This window comes from Halichoerus grypus, chromosome 3 (genome assembly GCF_964656455.1).
Source record: "Halichoerus grypus chromosome 3, mHalGry1.hap1.1, whole genome shotgun sequence".
In the NCBI taxonomy this organism is placed as follows: Eukaryota; Metazoa; Chordata; class Mammalia; order Carnivora; family Phocidae; genus Halichoerus; species Halichoerus grypus.
Window position 1 is genome coordinate 188,068,088 of NC_135714.1, and position 26,721 is coordinate 188,094,808.

At 37.0% G+C, this 26,721-nt stretch overlaps 1 long non-coding RNA gene across 1 annotated transcript in view; it reads left to right on the top strand.

Annotated features, from left to right (window-relative positions):
- LOC118551629 (uncharacterized) overlaps positions 1-26,721 on the top strand; it is a 52,433-nt gene that overhangs the window by 2,043 nt on the left and 23,669 nt on the right. Inside the window, exons 2-4 of the long non-coding RNA XR_013446659.1 lie at positions 3,386-3,650; positions 4,484-4,558; positions 9,254-9,399. This is a non-coding gene — a long non-coding RNA (uncharacterized LOC118551629). The remainder of the gene's footprint in view (positions 1-3,385; positions 3,651-4,483; positions 4,559-9,253; positions 9,400-26,721) is intronic.

Here is a 26,721-nt window from a genome sequence, read left to right on the forward strand (position 1 = left end):
GAAAAATGCAAATTAAAACGACATTGAGAAAACACTTTTTCATTTATCAGAACCACAAAGATTAGAAAGTTTGATAACCACTGTGTGCTGGCAAAGTGGAGAAACACTCAGTCACAGTGCAGATGTGCATGTACATCAGAATGGCTCCAATGAGGGCAATTCATTCTACCTAACAAGATTATAAATGCACATGTCCTTTGAGCCAGTAAGTCTACACTTAAGAATTCATCTTACAACACACAAGAAATGGTAGATGTGTATAAGCTTATCCATTTCAGCATTGTTTATGGTAACAAAAGATTAAAAAAAGTATAGATGTTTATTAATAAAGGACTGGTAAATTATGAAACAGCCATAAATGACATCCTATGAAGGCTTAAGAAAAGAATGAAGAGGGGCAGCTCGGTGGCTCAGTCGGTTAAGTGTCTCCCTTTGGCTCAGGTCATGATGGGCGGAGGAGGGGTCCTGGGATCAAGGTCCTCAGACTCCCTGCTAAGCAGGGAGTCTGCTTCTCCCTCTCCCACTCCCCCTGCTTGTGTTCCCTCTCTTGCTGTCTCTCTCTCTGTGTCAAATAAATAAAATCTTTAAAAAAAAAAAAAGAAAAGAATGAAGAAAAATGAAAAACAAACTAAAAGAAAATTTTCATTTAAACAAATGTGTTACATGGCAATGTTAATAAGCACTGCTCTATGTTCTAGTAATTAAAAACCTAAAAAAAGTGAAAGCTCTTTGTACTCTTCTGAAATGATCTCCAAGATACATTATGTGCACAATTTTTAAAGAATGAAAAACAATTATCTAAGTATGCTACATTTTTCTATTGAAAGGGGGAATTATATACACTTCTATGGAAATATGTGTGTATATATATATACATAAATTTGTTTGTATAAGCATAAAATATCTCTGAAAAGACATATCAGAAACTGCTAAGATTGGTTGCATCTTGGGAAGGAAGCTGGACAGCTGGAGGGCAGGGTTTGAAGAGAAATTTTGCATTAGATATAATTTTGTATTTTTTGAATTTTGAACCGTGTAAATAATACTACCCATTCCAATATTTTAAAATGCGTCACTTCTTGAAGTTTTGCCATCAAGAATGACTAAAATTCTCTCCCTACTAATTTCACTTACAGATAAAATAAATTGAAAATTTCTCATACATAAATGGGGAGAAAAAACAAAAATACTTAACTGATACTTTCAAACTATTTCTTCTCTAGTTTATCTAAAAAGAAAGTATTCAAAAAATTTTTTAAAAAAGAAAGTATTCAGTACATAAAATTCTAACACACTGTCATTATGGTGAAAATGATGACAGGGTGCCTGGGTGGCTCAGTTGGTTAAACGACTGCTTTCGGCTCAGGTCATGATCCTGGAGTCCCACGATCAAGCCCCGCATCAGGCTCCCTGCTCAGTGGGGAGCCTGCTTCTCCCTCCGACTCTCCCCCGTCTCGTGCTCTCTCTCTTTCTCATTCTCTCTCAAATAAATAAATAACATCTTTAAAAAAAATGATGACAGCAAATTCCTTAGAATTTTATTAACATTGACATCTCCCTGGAGTAGAGCTTTCAGCTAATTTTCCCCAAGTTGCATTCAATAGAAATGAAAAAAGGAGTTCCAGGCTTAATTCCCAAAAGGGAAACTCCAGCACATTGATTTAAGTAGTGAGGAAGTAATTCCATGAGAATTCCATGGCATCATTTTTATTCCCAAACTCGATCCTTTTTAAAAAATTTCTTGCTTATTTATATGTGTTTATACCAGCATTGCATTGAATGAGGGGTTTGAATAACTCCAAAAGACAGGCACAGTAAATTTTAAAAAATAAATATTTAGAAGTATATACTAGGATCCAAGGAAAAACATACAGGTAAGTAAACATACCATTGAGTAACCAAATTAAACCACTGAGTAGCCAAGTGTCCCAACCAGTTACATAATTGCCATTTGCAAAATGGGCTGATAGTTCTTGAAGGGAAGCAAAGCTGTTCTTAACACTAATTACAAAGAGAAAATTTTTCACTCATGTTTCAGATCAAGACATCCGGGATGGAAAACAACAATATATTGTACATAATACTGTAAGAAACTTTATGTGCTTCTTTTTCATAATGGCTTTGAATAAAAACCAAAGTATTATCATAAAATTCAACTCAAAAATATTTACCCAGTCTGGGACCAAGCCAATGTCAATCAAGACTTATAACAGCACAATGGATCAAGGATTGACTATAAATAGACATTTGTATATATAGCAGTTCTTTCATATATGCTTTTGAAAGTCAGATATGCTCATGGTAAAATTCTAACATGTCCACAAACCCCTTGGCTCAGAGTGAGACACAGTTGTTTTAAACAACATTCCAGAAGTTTTCTAGTCGGCCAAGAATTTGATAGGTGCTGAAGAACTGCAGAAGTGAGAAAGACCCAGAATGCCGGAATTTTGTGACACTGTTGATGACCTGTTTCCTATTTCTGTTGAGAGAAAATATATATTGCAAATAGCCACATGACATTTAATTCTTGTGTCCCAAGATAGTAAGACATCCATGGTCAAGTACATGGACTGACTCGCTGTAGGAATGATTGCAAGAAAACAGCATGAGAGCAGCAAATGGTCTTGATTTACTCACAAATAACTCCTGGGTTTCTAATTATCCATCCTTCTTCCCAGTGGACTTGGAGACTTGAGTAGACTCTCCCATCAATATTCCAGAAGGGTAACTATCAGAGCAGGAATGTTCTTGTGTAGAAGTCTGCAGATTTGTAAATCAAGTATCTCAAGAAAGAAATTTCCTGTTGCAAGTTCAGAGCAGTAGCAATAATAAGGAAGTACAGTTTCCTCTTATGAGAACGATCTGAGAGCATCTGAGAAACTTGTTCATCCTCCCATACTATGGAAGGCATCTGCAACAGACCTTCTATTCCATTTATAGACTCTGTAGAAGGAACCATTCTTATAGCATGATGCCAAAATTATCTTAGCTCACACACAAACAACTTGTTCTGCAGTTCTACTTTTGACCTCTTCATATTAGGAAGAAATCAAGAAAAATATAGCACCACCAGTTTGTTATGCAACCACATTGAAAATGTTTACTTTGAGTGCTTAAAATGCCATGACTAAAGAAACTACTGGTGTCCGTAATCTACGCTTGACAATGAATCACAAGTGTGTCACACTTGGAATTGGTTAATCTTTGCTCCAATCAGACGGAGTCTTCCTTTTAAAAAGGGGATGTATTTTCAATTTCAAAGTATTTATTGCTTCATGACAAATATAATAACAAGTCTGTGGCTTTGAAGTCTCATACCTTTGAGACTATCACAGTCTACTTAGACTTTTTGACTTTGCCTCTGGCCTTGTTTTCTTGCCCTTAGGGAGCTGAGAGAAGCCTTCCATTTTGCCACCATCCCCCTTAGGCCCTGCTAACTGATCAGTGATCCTCTAAAAAGAGTGCAAAGAATGCACATCCATGAAGCCTAACGGGTTCAGTGTTGATGCATCGTGACTGGTACCCAGCATCCAGGCCTGATCTACTGATTGACTCTTCATGCATTCCTTCTGCAACTTTTGGTCTTGATTCATACCTCCTGATCCATACTTGACATTGAGATCTTCCCCCATGCAAATGGTATGCAAATGGTATGTGTCCAATTTAGTGCTCTAAATTCTAACAAATGTTTGCAAACCATAATGACTTAGGTAGGAAGAGCCGTAAACTAAATGAACAACAGCAATTAGCCTTCATGCTCTTACACAAGCATTCCTCAGAATATAATCACTCTTCTAAACATAAGCTGGCAATTCAGAAAAGAGCCAATGAAAATATTATCATCATTATTTTCTCCAAACAGTGAGTAGGGCTAACACTATGTTTGCCTAAAACACACTGCAATGTGCCAACATTGTAAGTCAGTGCCTGATTAGTTACCAGAAAGTAAGACAATCTTCCCTTTGGGTATCTGGAACACTGAGAAGTCAGGTTGCTGATCCAGGACAGTAATTTAACACCACCAAAGATTTTTCTGTTTTGGCTAAGTATACTTCTGATCTCTTTTTGAGTACCTACAAAATTATGATTAATCCTCAGTAGTTTGTAATTTGATTATCTGCTCTAGAAACCCACAGCTAATTGTTATTTGTTGTTTAACTCAGGAAAAAAAAATTATTGTCTACAAATCTTAAATAGGAATGTACATCTACTACAAACAACAAAAAAATACCATTATCACTCCAAAATTAAGGACACAAATTGGAGTTAGAAGATTTAGTTTTGACACCTAAATATGTTTTAATTGATTTGACTTGTCTGGATCTCTGTTTCTCTTTTATAAAATTAGTTCGTTAGATCTCATGGGGATGTTGTAAGGATAAAATATGGACTTATTATCCATGTATTTATGATTTGTGTATGAGCTCATGTTCGGAATTACTGATAAGACTCATTTCCCTTCCCATTGGCCTATGAACTTGAGGCTACGGAAGACTTGCATTCCCAAGACATCATTGCCTCCTCATTTCAACCTTCAGCTCACACCTGAACTGTTCAAGTGAGTAGACCAGTGGCCTCTAAACCATTCTGCTTGTAATTCCCTATCTATTAAAAAAAAAAATTGAGTATGCATTCCCAATATTCACTTAATTGTAAATTATATATAGCACTAGAATACTAATATGAACAGAGTAAACTATACACAAAAATAGAAAAGAATAAGATTAAGAATATAGATGCACAGACAGATAGCTAGATAGAAGTTCTCAAGTTTTCTTCCCCTACCCTACCAGATAGCCTCTGGGACCAAGAAATGATCCCATTTCTGTCAATGGTCTTTAGTGTAGAAGAATTTTCCATTGCTAAAAAATTGAAAGGCAAAAATAAATACCACTTTTAGTGTAAGCACCTAGAGTTACCGATTTTAACAGTTTGGCATTCTAAGTAAACTTCAACAGGTTTTCATTAAAATACATATACCTGGAAACAACACTTACATATTAATTTAACTAGTTCAAACCTTGTGTCCAGAAAGACGTGGCTGGATTTTTTTTAGCCTTCTTCAGTGTGTTTTTCCCAGCACAAGCAATTCAATTCTCCACGAACACTGACGGGGTGTCCTACAAATTTAACTCGGTTCTCAGATAGATCCCACAGGTGAAGACCTCAGTCTCACAAGACTGCTTCCACTCAGTTGCCAAATATAAGTCCCGGGTGTCACTTCTGCTTCTGACCAACTGGCTATAAATTGGAGATCCCCAGGACTTCCTCCTAGGGCTGAATTAATTTGTAGGGAGGCTCACAAAACTCAGAGAAACATGTACTTCTATTTACCGGTTTATGATAAAAGATATAAAGGACACAGGAGAACAAACAGATGAAGAGATACGTAGAGTGAGGTGTGGAAGTGTCCAGAGTGCAGAGGCCTCTGTCCTCATGGAACTGGGATTTGCCACCCTCCCAGCACATGGAAGCATTCACCAACCTGAAAGCTAATCAAAACTTGTTGCCCAAAAATTTCATAGAGATTAATCTGCAGCGCACACAGCTCCCTTTCCGGAGGTCGGTGGCTGGGGCTGAAAGTGCCAACCTTCTAATCACCTGGTCTTTCTGGTGACCAGCCCTATCCTGAGGCTCTCTAAGGGTTCCATCCTAAGTCACCTTGTTAGCATAGACTCAGGTGTGCTCAAAAGGGGCATCTTTTGACAAAAGATACTCCTACCACTTGGGAAATTCAAAGGGTTTTAGGAGCTGTGTGCCGGGAACTAGGATCAAATATATTTTTTGTTATACCATACCTTCAGTTGTAAAATACAACACAGACACAGAAAACTGCATGAAACAAACTCATAACTTCATAAATATTATAAGGTACACATCTCGACACCACCTTGGTCAAGAAATAAATAGAATGTTGCCAAGCACCCTCCTGATAATGACCCCTTCCTTCAGCCTTAATAGTAAACATTCTGGCTTTTGTGGTAATCACTTCCTTGCTTCTCCTTATAATTTTGTCACCCATGTACCCATTCCTAAACACTCTAGCTTAGTTTTGCCTATTTTTTAATATTTATTTTAATATCTATGTTCTCTTTCCCTCTTTCTCTCTCTCGCCCTCCCTGTTCCCCCACTTCCAATTCTCTTTGCAATGTATTTGTTGAAGAAATGGGATCATTGGACCGGTAGAGTTTCCCAGTCTGAATTTTGCTGCTTGTATCTCGATGTTCCTTTGCTCTAACTCCTGATAGTTGGTGGGTGGGCCTACAGGCTTGGTCAGATTCAGGTTGGATTTTGGTTGAGGGAAGAATACCTCATTGATGGTATTATGTTCTTTCACCAGGAGGTATAAAATATCTGATTGACTCACTTTTTGTGATGTTAGCAGGCATCAATACTTAATGCCTACATCCAGGATTTCATTAGAGTTTGAAAAAGAATGGTATTAATAATTCAGTCATTTTGTCATCACTTATTAGCTGGAATATTTCTTTTTTTTTTTAAAGATATTGTTTATTTGTTTGAGAGAGAGAGAGAAAGAGCATGAGCAGAGGGAGAGGGGCAGAGGGAGAAGCAGGCTCTGCGCTGAGCAGAGAGCCCGACATGGGGCTCTATCCCAGGACCCTGGGATCATGACCTGAGCTGAAGGCTTAACTGACTGAGCCACCCAGGTGCCCCTAGCTGGAATATTTCTATAACAAGAAACATACCTTCCTGTACTATATAATTACCCAGTGGAATAGTTCATATAAGAAAGACAGGAAAAATACTCAATTCTTTCCCTATGTTTACCAGTTTAATAAAATAATGAGTTGTTTCCCTGGAATCCCACAAAGGTAACTAAATGGGTCACTGTCTTTGTTTCAACTATGAACTCATGTATTTCAACCCATTATAGTTATTAAATTTTCTCATCTTTGGGCTTTGAGAACTCTTTAAGTTGGCTCCTAAGGTCTCATCACATAATATTAGTCACCTTTAAGAACTTCCTTGCTACCTGAGATGACAATATTTTCCAGGATTCTCTTCCTGACCCAGACTTGGAGTTAGCCATTTCTCTAAAAAGCTGGTTTCTTTCAGTGGCAAAAGGTACCCACAATCTGGGTATTAAAGAAGTTCACTGATACTAGGTTAGTCACTATTTCTAGGACAGAGTTAGGCAATATTCTATACCTGTATCTGTTACCTATTGTCTATTTCTATACCTAGACCATGTGTAATCTTTCCACACTGAGAATCTTGGTTTCCAAGTAACAGAATTAGAATATTATACAATTATTAATTTGCTTTAATCACACGGTAGACACACACAAGCCCTCAGAATATAACACCATTAATACCAGCTCCCATAAGGTGACTGAAAACAACTAATTTTTTTTTGTTTTTGCTATCCCTATTATCTTTCCATGTTAATAGTTGTATTTTATCTACACTGTCAAGTGTATTGCCATTACAGATTGTACTCTCACACATCCTTAGTCCAGCTGTACTACCATACACACACATACCTATACATCTACACCTGTGTATGTGTGTGCTTAATGCTTCCCCCTAATTCATATGTCTGTATGTCTCAACATTATGGCTGTCCAAGGCTTGTTCTCAAGTCGATTTCTCAGCAAGTGCTCATGGGAGCCCTATCCCTGAGTTTGATCACAGCAATAACATTTTGTATGCAACCTTTATCCTTGAAAATCCTCAACTCATATTTTATTCTTTGATTATCTTAAATGTGTCAGTCCATTTTGTTCTGTCTAAATCATTGCTGTCAAAAAGTTTGATAACAAATCTGATTTTTTTTTCCTTTATAAGTGGACTTTTTTGCCTGGATGTCCACAATATTTTTTCCCTTTGAAATCTAGTTTAACTATAATATATATCGATATTGCTAGTTCTAGGTCAATTTTTTTACAAATGTTTAATGTAATTTTTCAAAGTTTCAATTTTTTTTTCCGTTTCAGGAAAGTGTTCTTGATTATGGGTTGTTTTTTTTGTTTGTTTGTTCGTTTTTGGGGGGTTTTTTGGTAGTTATTCTGTTCCTTGCTTTGGTTTTCTTCTTTAGAGACTCCCACTAAACATATGTTATATCTACTTTGCCTGTCTCTGAATTTGTCTCTCCCTCTCAAATCCTTTTAATATTTTTCCTTCTACTTTTCTCCTTTAATTTTTTCTCTTTCATCTTCTATTTTTTAAGGCATATCTCTTGTTTTTATTTGTTCTTGTGTTACTTTTAGTGTACTCTTAATTTCTGAATTGATTTTCCTTTTTCTTCTGACTTTTTCCTTGATTCTAGCACCTCATTTCTGAGGTTTTCTAATTCTCATTTTTTTTTTTTTAAGATTTTATTTATTTGACAGAGAGAGACACAGCGAGAGAGGGAACACAAGCAGAAGGAGTGGGAGAGGGAGAAGCAGGCTTCCCGCAGAGCAGGGAGCCCGATGCGGGGCTCGATCCCAGGACTCTGGGATCATGACCTGAGCCGAAGGCAGACGCTTAACGGCTGAGCCACCCAGGCGCCCCTTCTAATTCTCATTTTTGTTACTCTCTCATATCTTGTATGATTTCTTTAATGTCTTTTAGCTCATGTTGAAATAGTAGGTAGTGGTTTTCATCTTTTCGGTAGGTGTGCCTTGCTGGCATTTTTGTCACTGTAAGGATGCTCTTCAATTCCTCCTCCTTCTCCTCCTCCTTCACCTTCTCCTCCTCCTCCTTCTCCTTCTTCTTCCCCTTCTTCTTCTTCCCCTTCTTCTTCTCCTTCTCCTTCACCTTCTCCTCCTCCTCCTTCTTCTTCTCCTCTTCCTCCTCCTCCTTCCCCTTCTTCTCCTTTCTCTTCCCCTTTCCTTTCCCTTCTCTTTCTTCTTCAGCCACGTGCTGAGAAGGAGCCCTGTAGGGTTGACGCCAGCACACTGCTTGTGGAACTAGAATTTCTTATTCTCTTTTTCCTTATCATAATTTTGTATGGGATTTAACCTGGATAATTTTTTTCTCAATTTTTTTTATGTGAAATAGTTTTCCTGAACTTTGGGAAAGGATTTAAGGCAGGATTTGAGACAGTTTTTCTAATTTCACAGCTGTATTGCTGTCTTTTTTTTTTTTGTTGCTTTTGTGTAGTGTTTAAAAATATAGCAGCTTACTTTCTGAGATCTTTTGAAGAGTCACTTCCTCACTTTCATGTGGACCCTCTCTTTCTTTTGTCTCTATTGTCCCTGTTCTACTTAATTAGCATGATTTTCTCACAAGTTTCTCCTCTGTGCAGTGCTTGTCCTGGACCGGAAATTTGGCTGATTAGCTTTGAACATTCACTGTGCTCCCCAAGACACTTTGCACTCCTCTGCCATTGTGGTATGCAAAACTTCTTCCAGTTTCAGCTGCTAGTCTCAAATGGAACCTCCAAGCTTTCGTGTGAGTATTTTTTGGCTATTTGGGGATTCTCAGATCTCTCAATGCCTCACGGCTTCCGTCTGTGTTCTACTATAGAGCTGGTGATACCACCCAGCTCTTGTGCTGTCCGTACCTTTCCTCAATTACTAGTGTTTTGAGCTTCGTGCACATACCTTGTCATCTAGTTTTGTTATAGATCTTGTCCATGGGTTTGAATTTTGCTGTCCTTGCTCCTCTGTCTGTTTTTATGTGGGGATTGGAAAGTTCGGAAATGATGACCTCTCATCTTCCATGCACAAGTGACTATCAAATGGAAGATTTTCACTGCCAGAAGCCCTGTATGGCGCACGCTCCTTGACAGCACAGAGAATAAAATGTTTAGACAGGTTAGTATAAGCCCCTTGTGGATGCTAAAAGGGAACCATAGACAAAGAAAAGCAAAAAAAGCAGAAGGCAACCAGCTTTTATTTGAGGACTATTAAATAGTCCTCAATACAAATACAGATATTTTGCCAGTACTTTCCATACTTATTATTTCATTTGACTTCATCTAATGATCACCACAACCTCTTGCTGGTGTACCATGCATTATGTAGGCATTTTACACTTTACATATGTTAATTTTTCATTACTCATAGCAACCCTATTAAGCAGACGGTTTTTAAAAATTTTTATTTATGGGGCGCCTGGGTGGCTCAGTCGTTAAGCGTCTGCCTTCGGCTCAGGTCATGATCCCAGGGTCCTGGGATCGAGTCCCACATCGGGCTCTCTGCTCGGCAGGAAGCCTGCTTCTCCCTCTCCCACTCCCCCTGCTTGTGTTCCTGCTCTCGCTGTCTCTCTCTCTGTCAAATAAATAAATAAAATCTTTAAAAAAAAAAAAAAAAATTTTTATTTAAATTCTAGTTAGTTAACATACAGTGTAATATTAGTTTCAGGTGTACAATATAGTGATTCAACAGTTTCATACAGCACCCTGTGCTCATCACAAGTACACTCCTTAATCCCCATCACCTATTTCACCCATCCCCCCACCCACCTGCCCTCTGGTAACCATCAGTTTGTTCTCTGTAGTTAAGAATCTATTTCCTGGTTTGCCTCTCTCTCTCTCTCTCTCTTTATTCCCCTTTGCTTGTTTGTTTTGTTTCTTAAATTCCACATATGAGTGAAATCATATGGTATTTGTCTTTCTCTGACTGACTTATTTTGCTTAGCATTATACTCTAACTCTAGCCATGTCTAGCAAATGGCAAGATTGCATTCTTTTTTATGGCTGAGTAATATTCCTGTGTGTGTGTGTGTGTGTGTGTGTACCAATCTTCTTTATCCATTCATCAGTTGATGGACACTTGGGCTGTTTCTATAATTTGGCTATTGTAGATAATGCTGATATCAACATCGGGGTGCATGTAGTCCTTTGAATTAGCCTTTTTGTATTCTTTGGTAAATACTGAGTAGTGCACTGCTGGATCATAGGTTACTTCTATTTTTAACTTTTTGAGGAAACTCCATACTGTTTTCCAGAGGGGCTGCACCAATTTGAATTCCCAAAAACAGTAAATGAGGGTTCCCCTTTCTCCACATCCTCATCAACACCTCTTGTTTCTTGTGTTATTGATTTTAGCCATTCTGACAGTTGTGATATTTGACCATTGTGATATTTTTTCATTGCAGTTTTGATTTGCAGTTCCCTGAGCATCAGTGATGTTGAGCATCTTTTCATGTGTTTATTGGCCATCTCTGTATTTCTTTTTTTTTAAGAACTTTTTGTTTATTTGTCAGAGGGAGGAAGGGAATGGCAGGGGAATGGCAGGCAGAAGGAGAAGAAGACTCCTCACTGAGCAAGGATCCTGATGCAGGACTCAATCCCAGGACCCTGGAACCATGACCTGAGCTGAAGGCAGACACTCAACCAACTGAGTCACCCAGGCATCCCTGGCCATCTCTATATTTCTTTGGAAAAATGTTTATTCATATCTTCTGCCCATTTTTAATTGGATTATTAAGTAGGTGCCTTTTTAATGTTTTATTTATTTGACAGAGAGAGAGAGAGCATAAGCAGAGGAGCGGCAGAGGCAGAGGGCGAAGCAGGCTTCCCGCTGAGCAGGGACCCTATGTGGGGCTCCATCCCAGGACCCTGGGATCATGACCTGAGCTGAAGGCAGATGCTTAACTGACTGAGCCACTTAGGTGCTCCTTAAGGAGATTTTTTTTTTTTTTTTAAGGAGATATTTTTATACCCACTTTATAAATGATAAAATTGAAACCCAGTCTGATTATAAAAATGCTCAATGTTGCACAGCTAATAAATACAGGATTAAGATAGAAACCAGGTCAGTCTGACCTACAAGCAGCAAACAACTACACCTTTATAACTCTTCCTAGTTCTGTGTTAGATTTGCTTTTGTGCTTCAGTCCCAAACGTATAGCTCAAAAATAATACACAACTTTAACTCTAATGGTAATTTTAAAATGAAAAGGACCAGGATCAATTGTACAGTCTGTTGTTAAAGATCTCTTAACAAAAAAATGTTAGAGTCAGTTCACACTTGGGTCAATTTAGTCAAAAAACAGAGATGTAATAAGGTAATCTTGTCACCACTATCACTACATAGAGAATGTGAACAGATCTGACTTTGCATGTTACATGGTTGCATACTTAAAATTTCAGTGGAATCAAACAAAAACTAGTCATTATACACAACTAGAAAACAGAATTCACCATATCAACAAATGCATTAAATACCTTGCAATAAATTTGATTTGAAACACAGAGTATTTTTTATCAATAAATCCTAATGGAAAAAAATTAAAAACATAACTAAAGAACTATGCCATATGTTTATTTATAGAAACTAAGTAAAGACACCAATATTTTTTATTTTAATATATAGATTTATTGCAGTACAACTAAAATTCCTATGAGAATTACTAGTGAAAAGTAAATGGATGGCAATATCAAAACATGTTCATAGGTAATAAAGGTAGACTCAGCCTAGCCTAGATCCAGCCTAGTTGGAAAACTGAATACACTGTTCAAAATCATATGGAATTGAGTTATCATACTTTGAAACATGAACTTGACCTAGAACAGAGACAAAACAAACATAGGGCAAGAGATAACCGCTAAATACATTGTCTTCCAAATAGTTGGCTGACAAGTTGGAAGGGATCACTTAGATACATAAACACATGAGACTCAAACGCTACAATAAATTCCAGCTGTATCAAAGAGTAAAAGAAATTTTAAAAACTGAAGAGTAGCTTATTTATCCCAGATGGAGAGAACATGCACTTCTAATCACTGGAGAAATGAATGAAGGTTATTACCAGGAATATGATAGATTCATTGAACATGTTTTTAGATCTTTTAATTTTCATGCAATGAAATATAAAATAAAAATATTATAAAGGAAAATTTCTAAAGTAAAATATACTACAGACATAATCTGATAATAGATTTCTCTCAAGAGAAAGAATATATGAGAAAAATCAATGATTACGTAAGTCAGTAACCACTTTCCACTTTATGAATGGTCAAAAAGTGTACATTCAAAAAATTTAAACTAAATCATCATGTTTTTAAAAAATCACAGTTGTATTGAAAATGAAAAAAAAAAAAAAAAGGCAAACCCAGCCAACGTGAGATCTCCCCGACAAACATACTAAAGAAAGAAATTTAAAAATTATAAAACCCAATCTTGACGTCTTTGGGAAGAGGCAGAGGGTATACTTTATATATTAATGGTAGAAATACAAAATGGCTACATCTTCCTTCAGGGTAATCTACAACATGTTCTTTGACCCATTACCCATTCCCTCTGTCTTGATGGAGGAAAACTAACATATCAAAATTTTCAGTGAAGCATTACCTGTTATGGGGGAAATTAGCATTAGTTCAAATGCCAAAAAATATTTAAGTAAGTAAAACCATCATATATTACTATATACAAATTAGAATGACAAGTAACTGGAAGATGTAATGCATGGATATGTTTGTATGAAATAAAGTAAAACAAAAGAGCTTGAACCCATGATCACATTACAAAATTATATAAAAATATAGAAATATAATTGATTTATATCAGAAAAGGATTTTGATTGACATAAATGGCATAACACTGTTCGTTAGATTTTTTAAAAAGAAAATGCAACAATTACAATAATGATGTGTAACATTTATAGGACACTTGTTGTTTGCCAGGCATTGTTCTAAGTGTTTTTATATCTATTAATTTAATTGATCTTTGTAATACTCTATCTACTGGGTACTATTTTTAAGCTCTATTTTATAGATAGAGAAATTGAGGCACAAAGTAGTCAAATAAATTACTCTAGGTTACACAGCTTGCTTAACTGTTCCAAAGTGACAGTGCCTTAAGAATAGTTCAGATGATTTATATTTGCTGGTTGCTTTAACTTGGCCCCAAATTTATAAATATCCTCATTCATTTTTCTAGTGTGAAAAAAAGAAAAGTAAGAACTGAAAATCTCAAGAGTATTCCAAGAAGTCAAAACAATGAATTGTTGAATATAGAATTTGAAAGGATGAAGTAGACCCATACCCCCCAAAAAGCTTACTTAGGGAGAGCAAAAGAATAATAATACAGTAAACATATTCTGGGATTCAAAAGAGAGGCTTTTTCATAGCTACCTCCTCCACCACACACACACACACACACACACACACACACACACACACATACACACACACACACACACACACTGAGTCATTTCCTTCCTTATTCCCTGACTCATCAACTGGCACAGAGACACCATACTCACTAGGCCCAAATAATCCTAAGGCGTTGAGGAAATTGAGTGGATCCCTCTGAAAAACAGGTTAGAACCTCCAGAAAAAAATCCTCATGGAATAAAAGGACTGGCCATTTCATCTTTAAGGGAATGAACTAAAAAGCCATTGCTTTTAAAGGGGGAAATTTTTCCAATTGGATTGATTTCAAGCCTTTTGTAGGTTGACTGTTTCCAGATCAGCCTGACCTGTTAGACTTATTTGTTGCTGCTTGATGGAATTATTCCTTATCCTTCATTCAGAGACGAAGGTGAACTGGAAGCTGAGAGGTCTTCGAAACAGCTTTTTAAAAACATTGTAGGCTGTCAATATGTCTTCTGTTTTGTATCTGAAGTAAAAATGATAAGCCAAATAATAATAATAATTATAAAGTTAAATTTAATCTTAGGTTCATGAACCTTTTGTGGATAATAATGAGTTTGTGTTATCTGCGTGCATGTGGAGAAGCTCAGTGGACCATGAAAATAGGATTTATAATAAACCCATGACTAGAATTTCAGGACAACAGCCATAAAGCAAAGACTTAAAAGGTTTCATCATTAGACTAATTGTAATTCATTTGATCCTCCAATGTAACAAAATCCTTCTATCTATTTTCCCAAGCCATTATTCCTCACATTCAGCATATTGGCTTGTCGATCATTAAATATTCATTTTCTGTAGTGCCTTTTATATCGATTGTAGATTGTCCTTAGGAAAAGCTTTCAGTAGGTTCAATAGTTTTGAAAGATACTTAGGTTTACTCCATGACTGGCAAGTATTTTTCTTTCTTCTTGCTTCAAAAGTGGAATATTAGAACTTAGATCTTTTTATCTAGTCTGTACTCTCATTATTAATGAAGACCTCAAACAATACTGAACTGTAACTGAACTCTATTTACAAGAATATTAAAATAAGAAACAGAATAACTTTGCATTCTTTTACCAGACATGATTTTAATTGTTTTCAAAGGAAGTTATTCAACCAGTGAAGAATGGAGTCTTTGTCAAGACCTAAAGCCAAGGGCTTCAGGTGTAGTTTTGCCTTCTTTGAGGAAGAACTAAATAGTTTCATTTAACTGAGAAGTCCTTTCATCAAGATTTACTTGCAATTGGTTTAAACCCGAGCTTGTGATTTATAGAATCCTTCCAAGCAGACCCAGTGCTTTTCTTATGGGACAGTTATCACAGATTTATCCAGGTTCCGATGAAGAGCCCCTCTTTGGTTTTAGTACAAATGTCTTATCTCCCATAAAGTGGATTTAAATAAAATAGTAACCCCTGCAATCCCAAATATGTTAATCACATGTTTGTTGTGGTAAATATTTAAGAGAGGCCAATTATTTTTATGGAGAACAAATCCATGGATACATGTAATAATCACTTTCCTTTTTCCAGTTTAATGGAGATGAAACTGAGATATAATATTTTATTAGCTTAAGATGTGTCATTTTCTTTTATCATAGCTAACCCCAAAATATTTACTAAATGGATACTATATTCTCTGTGTGCTTTAAAAAAATCCACTGTATAGGGACGCCTGGGTGGCTTAGTCAGATAAGTGTCTGCCTTCAGCTCAGGTCATGATCTCAGGGTCCATCGAGTCCCTTATCAGGCTCCTTGCTCAGTGGGGAGCCTGCTTCTCCTTCTGCCTGCCGCTTCCCCTCCTTGTGCTCTCTCTCTCTCTCTCTCTCTGACAAATAAATAAATAAAATCTTTTTAAAAAATCCACATATAGGGGCGCCTGGGTGGCTCAGTCGTTAAGCATCTGCCTTCGGCTCAGGTCATGATCCCAGGGTCCTGGGATCGAGCCCCGCATCGGGCTCCCTGCTCGGCGGGAAACCTGCTTCTCCCTCTCCCACTCCCCCTGCTCGTGCTCTCTCTCTCTCTCTCTCTGTCTAATAAATAAATAAAATCTTTAAAAAAAGAAAAAAAGAAAAAAATTAAACAATGTCTATTTGAAGGCCCTGGAAAGTGACCAAAAGTGGGTAGAAACTAGAGGGAAGTAAATTCTTGAAAAAGGGTACTGTGCATTACTTTTTAATTGAAGACACTGCCCATTTTCTGTGATGCAGAGTGGCTAGAACACAAGTAGAAAAATATAGTCTTAATGACTTAGAAAGTTAAAGGACAGAGTTTGGGGCACATAATAAAGCAGATACACTCATGACAGAACTCTCAACAAACTGAGAATAGAAAGGAACTTCCTCAGCTTGATAAAGGGCATTTATGAAAACCCTTCAGCTAATATCATACTTGATGATGTAGGAAACAAACAAACAAACAAAAAACCCAACTTTCCCTCTACCCTTTTGAGTTCAATGGCTGGTGACTGGGTCCTGCAAATTAAACTAACAAAAGACAGATTACAGGAGAAAAGCCTTCCACATTTCATCAATTTTAACACTTTTTTTTTCTTTTAATTTTTTATTTATTTATTTGACAGAGAGAGACACAGCAAGAGAGGGAACACAAGCAGGGGGAGAGGGAGAGGGAGAAGCAGACTCCCAGCTGAGCAGGGAGCCCGATGCAGGGCTCGATCCCAGGACCCTGGGATCATGACCTGAGCCGAAGGCAGACGGTTAACGACTGAGCCACCCAGGCGTCCCAATTTTAACACTTTTATGTGCATGGGAGCATCACAGAAAAGAAAACCCAAAGAAGTGGTTAGGCTTCGGGGCTTATACACCATTTTAACAAAAGGCAAAATAATATGGAGAAGTGACTAGACAAAGGAAAGGAGGTTTGGGCTTCCAGGGCTGACAAATGGTGGGAAAGTAACTAGGATATATATGGGAGAAACTAATTTGAGATAAGGAATATTCTAGTAAAGTTTGTTTATGCAGCCTCATCTCTGTACTGGCCCTCCATTCTCTCTGTTGGTAGGAGTTGCTCTCCTCATCCTGGTTCAGGAGACGGTAGGGGGAGGGAGGAAGCTTATGCCAATGACACCTTCACAAAGGGAAATTTGTGTCCTGCATTTAGGCAGTTAAGGGGAGGGCAGAGGATTTTTCTTCCATCTGTTGATTCTCAGGTGCCTTCAGTTCAAAATAATACTTATGTCAAAGTGACATATTTGGAAGCAGCATATTTTAGACCCTTTCAATGGTGAATGACTGCTCCTTTCCTAAGGACGGAAACAAGGCAAAAATGTCTATTCTCCCTTTACTTCTATTTTATTGGTAAAGCAAGAAATGGAAATAAAAGACATAACAATTGAGAGGGAGAAGGGAAATGATTCCTATTTGCAGGTAATATAATTGTTTATATAGAACATTTTAGGGAATTTACAAAAAAGGTACTGAAACTAAATGTGAGTTTAGCAAGATTTTGGGATATAAGGTCAGTATAAAGAATCAAGGTATTTCTGTGTACTAACAGTAAACAATTTAGAAATCAAAGTAATTCCATTAACAATAACATTAAAAACATAAAATAGTTAGGTACAAATTCAATAAAAGATATGCAAAACCTCAATGCTAAAAACTATAATACTGATAAGAGCGATTAAATAACACCTAAATAAATATAGAGATACAGAATGTTCATGTTTTGGAGGACTCAATATTATTAAGATGTCAGTTCTTCCCAGACTGACCTGGGAATGTACTGCAGTCTTAACCATAATCACAGCAGATGCTTTTGTAAAAGTGACAATCTGATTCTAAAAGTTATGTGGAAATGCCAAGGACTTAGGATAGGCAAAATAATGAAATAAAAAAACAAACCTGGAAGATCTAGACTACTTAGCTTCAAAATTTAATATAAAGTTATAGTAACCAAGATGTGTAATATTAGCAATAGAATAGATCAATGGAATACAATAAGGAGCAGAAATTGACCAACATCTATATGGTTATTTCATTTTGGACAAAGGTGCCCATCTACAGAAATAGAAGAAACAATCCTAAAATTTGTGTGGAACCACAAAAGACCCCCGAATAGCCAAAGCAATCCTGAGAAAAGAGAACAAAGCTGGTGCTATCATCCTCCTGGATTCCAAACTATATGATAAAGTCACACTTATAATGGCACCAAAGCAATTCAGTGAGGACAGGAAGTCTTCAATAAATTATTTGGAAAACTAAATATCCACATGAAAACAAAAGAACTGTAACCTCTACCTCATTAATTCAAGATAAATCACAAACCTAAATGTAAAGGATGAATTATAGAGATTCTAAAGGGAAAACATAAGTATATTGTCAAAACCTGGAGGAAGGCAAAGATTTCTTAGATAGGACAGAGAAAGAAACAAACATAGAAGAAAATTGATAAATTAAACTTCCTCAAAATTAAAAATTAAAAACTTCTTATCGAGAGAGACTGAAGGAAATGAATAGGACACCACAGCCTGGGAAATGTATGTTAAAATATATCTGACAATGGACTTCTATTCAGAATTTTAGAATGAGTGCTACAACTCAATAATAAAAAGACATAAATCCAAGTGGCTGCTGGGTGGCTCAGTTGGTTGAGCATCCAACACTTGGTTTCGGCTCAGGTCATGATCTCAGGGTCCTGAGATGGAGCCCCAATTATGGCTCTGCAGTCAGCCCACAGAGTCTGCTTGTCCCTCTCCCTTCGCCTCTGCCCCTCCCCCTGCTCATGTGCATGCATGTGTGTTCGGACACTTGCTCTCTCTCTCTCAAATAAATAAATAAATAAAATCTTTAAAAAAAGACATAAATCCAAGAAAAAAGTTGATAAAAAATTTTAAGAGACACATGACAAAGGAAATTTTATGAATGTCAAGTAAGCACAATAAAGTGCTCAATATTATTGTTCATCAGAGAGATGTAAATTAAAACTGCAATATTAAGTAAGCAAAGGAAGGTGGGGAGGGAGAGAAACCAAGTAAACGGACCTTTCACTATAAAGAACAAACTGATGGTTACCAGAGGTGAGGTGGGTGGGGGAATGGGTGAACTATGTGATGGGAATTAAGAGTACACATATCATGATGAGCAAGGAGTAATGTATAGAATTTCTGAGTCACTATATTGTATACCTGAAACTAATATAACACTGTGTATTAACTGTATGGAATCAAAATAAAATTTTTAAAAAACTGCAATGAGATACTATTCCATACCCAATAGAATGGCTAAAATTAAAAACTCTAAAAATACCAAGTATCAGCCAAGATGTGGTGGAACTCCCATAAATTGCAAAATGGTACAACCACTTAGAAAAGATTTGGCAATTTCTTTTTAAAGTTAAGCAAACATCTACCCTATGACTCAGAAACTATACTCCTATTTACCAAAGAAGAATGAAAAGGGCATGAACAAGAACATTCATAGCCATCAAAAACTGAAACAATCCAAATGCTTATTAATAGGTGATTGGGTAAGCAAATTGTGGTATATTCAAACACTGGAAAATTATCCAGAAGAAAAGAATACCTAAAAACATAGATGAATCTTGGACATTATGCTCAGTGAAAAATAGAACCTAGATACAAAGTGTATCACTGTATGATTCCACTTGTATGATTTTTTTTAAATTGACGTATAGTTGACATAGAATATTATATTAGTTTTAGGTGTATAGCATAATGATTCAACATTTATACACATTACAAAATGCTCACCATGATAAGGGTAGTTATCTGTCCCTATACAAAGTGATTACAGTATTATTGATTATATTCCCTATGCTGTGCATTACATCCCTGTAACTTATTTATTTTATAACTGAAAGTTTGTACCTCTTAGTCCCCTTCACCTATTTCATTCATCCCCCGTTCTTCTCCCCAGTAGCAACCACCAGTTGGTTCTCTGTATTTATGAGTCTGTTTCTGTTTAGCTTTGTTTGTTCATTTGTTTTGTTTTTTTAGATTCCACATATAAGTAAAATCATACAATATCTGTCTTTTCTTGTCTGACTTACTTCACATAGTGGTCTCTAGATCCATCCATGTTGTCACAAATGGCAAGATTTTATTCTTTCTTATGGTCGAGTGATACTTCATTACGTGTGTATGCATGTGTATATATGTATATATTGTGTATATAGAGATCTATATATGTGTGTGTATGTGTGTGCATAGATAGTGAGATAGATGTATATGTACCACATTTTCTTTATCCATTCATCTATGAGTGGACACTTAAGCTACTATGTATTATATCTTGGCTATAATATATCATGCTGCAGTGCACATAGGGGTGCATATATCTTTTCAAATTGATGTTTTCATTTTCTTTGGGTATATACCCAGAAGTGGAATTGCTGAACTTTATGACACTTATATGAATTTCTTGAATAGGTTAAAATATCTATGCTGAAAAAATAAATCTGGGATAAAAAAAACTAGAAGAGCATTTTTGTCTCTGGCAAGGTGATAATTAGGAGGAAGTACAAGGGAACTTTATGGGGTGAGGAAATGTTCTAAATTTTGATAGGGGTGTAGATTATATGGGAGTATGCATTTGTCCAAACTCATCAAATTGCGTATATTATGGAATGAATGTTTTGTGTTCCCCCAAAACTCATATGTTGAAATTCTACCCCTCAGTGTGATACTTTTAGGAGGTAGAGCTTATGACAGGTAATAAGGTCATGAGAGTGGAGCCTTCAAGAATGGTGTTGGTGCCCTTCAAAGAGACCCCAGAGAGCCCTTAACCTCTTTCTCCCCTGTGAGGATAGTGTGAAGTCAGTCTGCAAGCAGGAAGAGGGCTCTCACCAGGACCTGAACAAGCTGGCACTCTAATTTTGGATTTCGAGCATCCAGAACTGTGAAAAACAAGTTTCTGTTGTTTATAAGCCACCCAGTTTATGATACTTTCTTACAGCAGCCCTAACAGATTAAGACAGTATACTTAAGATTTGTGCATTTCATGGCATTGAAATTTTACCTCAAAGACAAAGGACCCAAAACAAACATTAACTCTAGTAGGTTTGCTTTTCTCAGGGGATTAGCAATTCCAAAACTACTCTCTGTGTATTCTAGACTTGAGCAAGTGTATAAATATATTGAGGATAATGAAAATCGGGTTTCTTATTTTTGGTGAAGAGAATTGGAAATATTGAAAGGGGGAAGAATGAAGTGTATCCTGTGCTATTGGGTTGGGATTGGAGATACAAATATTAACTCATGGTTTTTCATATCTAGACATATATTTATACATTATAATGGACTGAATGTTTGTGTCCATCCCCAAATTCATTGTTGAAACTCTAATCCCAATGTGATATTATTTGGAGGTGGAGCTTTGGGGTGGGGGGCGTGATTAAGTCATAATGATGCATCTCTCGTGAATGAGAATAGTGCTCTTATAAGAAGAAGCCAGGAAGCCAGCTACCTCTCTTTTCACCATGTGAGGACACAGTAAGAGGACAGCTGTCTGTAAACCAGGAAGAGAGTTCTCACCAAAAACCTGACCATGCTGGCACCCAAATCTTGGATTTCCAGCCTCAGAACTGTGAGAAATAAATGCTTATTGTTTGAGCCACACAGTCTAAGATGGTAATTTATTATAGCAGCCCAAACTGACTAAGCTACTGATACAGAAAGTAGCAGTTAGAGACGTGGAAATAAATCTAAATACATGTATTTGTGTATGTACATGTGTATATAATTTCCTAGATATGGCCGCTCACAAGGCCCAGAAGAGCTTTTAGCAAAGAGCACACCTGTTACCCAGATCATTGTTTCTAATTACCTTTTATCCATTAAATAGAATTTGAATTCCTTGGGGAAATGCTGGTTCCAAAATTGAGGCAAGAAAAGTGCAAGATGAGTCAGGAACATCTTACTGTATCTGTAAAGATATGCTCAAAATAAGATGAGCACAAATCAAAAGGACTTAGAATTTGGCTTGAAGTAGTTCCCACTGACCAACACTGGGGCAAATTAAACATTAATATAATAATGGTAATGGATTAGAACCTATTGAATAAAGTTAAGTTTTGAGTCCATACTGATGGAAGGAAAGGAAGGAAAGAAGGAAGGAAGGAAGGAAGGAAGGAAGGAAGGAAGGAAGGAAGGAAGGAAGGAAGGAAGGAAGGAAGAGAAAGAGAAAGAAAGAAAGAAAGAAAGAAAGAAAGAAAGAAAGAAAGAAAGAAGAAAGAAAGAAAAAAAGAAAAGGAAAGAAGAAAGAAAGAGAAAGAAGAAAGAAAGAAAGAGAAATAGAAAGAAGAAAGAAAGAAAAAAGAAAGAAAGAGAAAGAAGAAAGAAAGAAAGAAAAAGAAAGAAAGAAAGAAAGAAAGAAAGAAAGAAAGAAAGAAAGAAAGAAAGAAAGAAAGAAAGAAATAGAAGAGGTGCCTCTTTCTACTATGCTGACTAACAAACACTGAGGGGATGATGGAATTAGAAATCATTCCATGAGTGGAAGTACGGAGAGGAAAGTATGTTTACAGAGTCTCCGAGTTTCTCCTCACAAATTTCTTTAATTCACTTAAAAGGAAAAACAGTAGTGACTTGATCATGGAGAAACCTCCTATATATCACCCTAACCAGGTAATCAAAATGATCATCATCAACACTGAGACCACCTGACATCAAGTGACTCCTGATTTGATGCCCTGAGATACACTTTTTGAGGCACTTGGTATTATGCGTCAAACCCGAACTGGGAAGAAACCCCAGACAAACCCAAACCGAGGGATAACTGTACGCAATAATTAGCCTGCCCTTGTCAAGAGTGCCATGGTGAGGGACGACCAAGAAAGGCTGAGGAAGTGTCGCATAGGAAAGAAGTCTCAAAGCTATGACATCTGAATGCACTGAGAGTTACTGGATTGGATGCTTGAATGGAAGAACCAGTAGCTATGAAAGAATACTCTGGGGGCAACTGGCAAAACTTGAATTGGGTTTTGGGTTAGATAATAGCATTTTATCAAAGTTTAATTTCTTTATTTTGAAATTTTGAGTGTGGTTATGAAAGGGAGTGTCTGTATTCTTAGGAAATACACATGAGTATTTGACGGTAAAGGAGAAAAATGTCTCCAATTCTCTCAAATGGTTCAAACAATGGTGTGAGTGTGTTTGTGTGTGTGTGTGTGTGTGTGTGTGTGTGTGCACATCATGTGCATGCAAATGGGACAAAATGGAGATAGTGGATATGGTGAAGGGTTACAGAAGTTTCTTGTATTATTCTTTTTTTTTCTTCTTGTATTATTCTTGCAACTGTTCTGTAAGTTTGAAATTATTTTAAAATAAAACATTATGCAAAATGTGGCCATGTATATTTATGTAACTCTTGGCCCATGTGTCTTAGTCTTAGAGCTGGAACATAAGAAAGACATCACTAAAACTATAACTAAGATCTTAAAGGCAGGAACTTACAACTTGAAAAAAATGAAGATTAATTACTATACTACCCGTCTCAAAAGAAAAATTTTTACAACCACATATACTCATTTTAATATGCATAATCTTCATTCAGCATTTTAATTTACCATATCAATCTCCTATTTATGTCAGCAGAAGAACATATAGGTTTGAATTATTTGAAATGCAAACTATTTTTCTTCCATTTCACTAGTTTATTGACAGTATTAGTTTTCTGTTATTGCTGTAACAAATTGCCACGAACTTCATGGCTTACAAGAACACAACTTTGTTCTCCAATAGTCTGGAGGTCGAAAGTGCAAAGTAAGTCTTAAGGGGCTGGAGTCAAGGTATCAGTGGGGAGCCGTGGGGAGATTCTCTTGCAAGCCTCTTCTACTTCTAGGAGCTGTAAGGCTCTCCTGTTCTCCTGGCTGCATTCGTCCAAACTCAGTGGCCTTGGCTTTTCCTCTACTGTGGTCCAATATCCCTCTGCTTCCCTTTTGTAAAGACACTTGAAATTGCATTAGGGCCCACTGGGATCTTCCAGCTGATCTCCTCCTCCCCAAATCCTTACCTTAATCACATCTGTAAAGTCTCTTTTGCCATATAAGGAGAATTCACAGGTTCAGAGCATTAAGACATGGAGTGCCATTACTAAGCCTAAAACACTATTTTAACTACTCAGTCTCTGCCACAAAACGAAATGAAATATTTGAAATTATAACAATTTAGGAATTATTTCATAGAAATTAGAATCTTGAAGAAAAATGTCAAAGCTAAACTAATAGTTTTATAATATTATTCAATTTTAAGTTTTTTTTCCATTAATTCACTTCTCTCTATACTAAAGAAAGATTCTAGAAAAAAGTAGCTTATTTTTTTTTTTTAAAGATTTTTTTATTTATTTGAGAGAGAGAGAATGAGAGACAGCACATGAGAGGGGGGAGGGTCAGAGGGAGAAGCAGACTCCCTGCCGAGCAGGGAGCCCGGTGCGGGACTCGATCCAGGGACTCCAGGATCATGACCTGAGCCGAAGGCAGTTGCTTAACCAACTGAGCCACCCAGGCGCCCTAGCTTATTGTGAAAAATAATAAACATGAATCAGTTTGGGAAGATTGTATATCTTATTCTAATTACCTATTCATTCACAGAGCAAATACTTATTCAGTGCCAAGTTCTGTTGTAGACATTGGCCAGTAGAGAAGAGGTTATTTCCAACCGCATTTATCTCTTGTGGCAGACTGTATTTCCCACGATGGACGATGGCTACAGAAACATCTCCCACCCTACCTGCTCATCTTACAGTGGCGTTGTCACTCCTCCCGTTGAGAGGTGGGAACTGTATTCCCTTACCTTGAATCCAGGCAGGCCTTGAGTACAGCAGTTTTGCTACATGAGTTCTGAGGTTGGGTCGTAAAGATCAGTACAGCTTCTGGTAGTTCTCTTAGAACCCAACTCCCATGCTGCGCAGAAGCTTAGCCACATGGAAAGGCTAACATGTTGTCTTATGTGAGTATTCCAGTCAAAAGCCCAAATATTTCCAGCCAGACATATGACTAAGGAAACTTTAAAGAATTAGCTACATTCATCCAGTCAACCCCCGGGATCATGAAAAATAGTAATAGAATAATATAGTTGTTTTAAGCCACTAAGTTTTGGTGTGATTTGTTATACAGTGATAGACAGCCCAACATCTCTTATGTAGAACATAGATAATATTTATGCTTACATTTCCCAGTACAACATATGAAATTTAGAACAAAACTGCTTCTTACCAATTTTACTAAATGATACAATGTATATATCATTCTTTGAAAGCAATGAAAAAAAATAGCCAAGTAAACTCGTGCTTTGTATGTGTTTCTCAAGTGGTTATTGATGAGATAAAACGATAAAGCAAAACAAGCAAGAATAAGTAAAAAAATTCTGAAGCTTCATGACTGCTGGAGCAAAATCACTATTTTTTTTTTTTTTCCATCTCATCAAGCCGTTTTAACCTTTAAAATTTCTCCACAAAGGCTGGTCATCTTCTAGAATTTCCTATTTCAACATCTATTATTATCCATATAGTTGCCCAAGCCAGAAACTTGGACGTTATCCTTGATATCTCTCTCCTTCAGCACCCATTTCCAATCAAGCACTAAGTCTGAACTTCTGAATTATTTTTATTTTTTATCTTTATTTTTATTTTTAGAAAGGGAGAGAGAGAAAGAGGAGAGGCAGAGGAAGAGAGAGAGAATCTTAAGCAGGTTCCACACTCAGCACAGAGCCTGATGCGAGGCTTGATCTCACAACCCTGAGATCATGACCTGAGCCTAAATCAAGAGTTGGATGCTTAACCGACTGAGTCACCCTGGTGCCCCAAGTTTCTGAATTTTTACTTTTTTTTTCATCAATTCTGGCATGACTTAAATTTACCAGAAGTCTACTTAGAATTACCTGCAAATCTCCCAAATCTCTAGTTTCCATCAGTTCTTTGCATCAGAATAAAAACCTGATCCCAGGGGCGCCTGGGTGGCTCAGTCATTAAGCGTCTGCCTTCGGCTCAGGTCATGATCCCAGGGTCCTGGGATCGAGTCCCACATCGGGCTCCCTGCTTAGCGGGAAGCCTGCTTCTCCCTCTCCCACTCCCCCTGCTTGTGTTCCTGTTCTCGCTGTCTCTCTCTGTCAAATAAATAAATAAAATCTTTAAAAAAATAAATAAATAAAATAAAAATCTGATCCCATTACTGCCCTTCTTCCTTTTGATAACTTCTCACTGCTCTCAGAGAAAGGGACCAAATCCTAAATATGGTCCACAAGGCCCTGCAAAATTGGACCTTGCCTCCCTCTCCAGCTTCTTCCCCTCACTTGCTTACCTTGTATTCTAGCCACAATGGCCTTTTGTTATTTCCATGCTTTTCCCAACAAGAAATTTAATTGGCTGTGATCCCTAAGCCTGGAATGTTCTTACCCCTTTTCTTGGTTAATACTTCTTTAACAGTCTGAGCTCAGCTTAATGGGTCCCTTTCTCAAAGAAGTCTGCCCTAATTCCCCAGCCTAGGTCAAGTTTGCACTTTTACATTTACCATGCTGTGCGGATTAAAAAAGTGACAGGTACAAAAAATCAATTCATGACGTCTTACATTTTTTTCCCACTACCACAACAACTGAAATCTCTTATAAGAAGGTAGCTTCATTTTTGAGGATAGAATAGATGGGAAGAAGATGTGCATCAACAGAGGAATGGATAAAGAAGGTGTGAGATATATATATATATATATATATATATATAT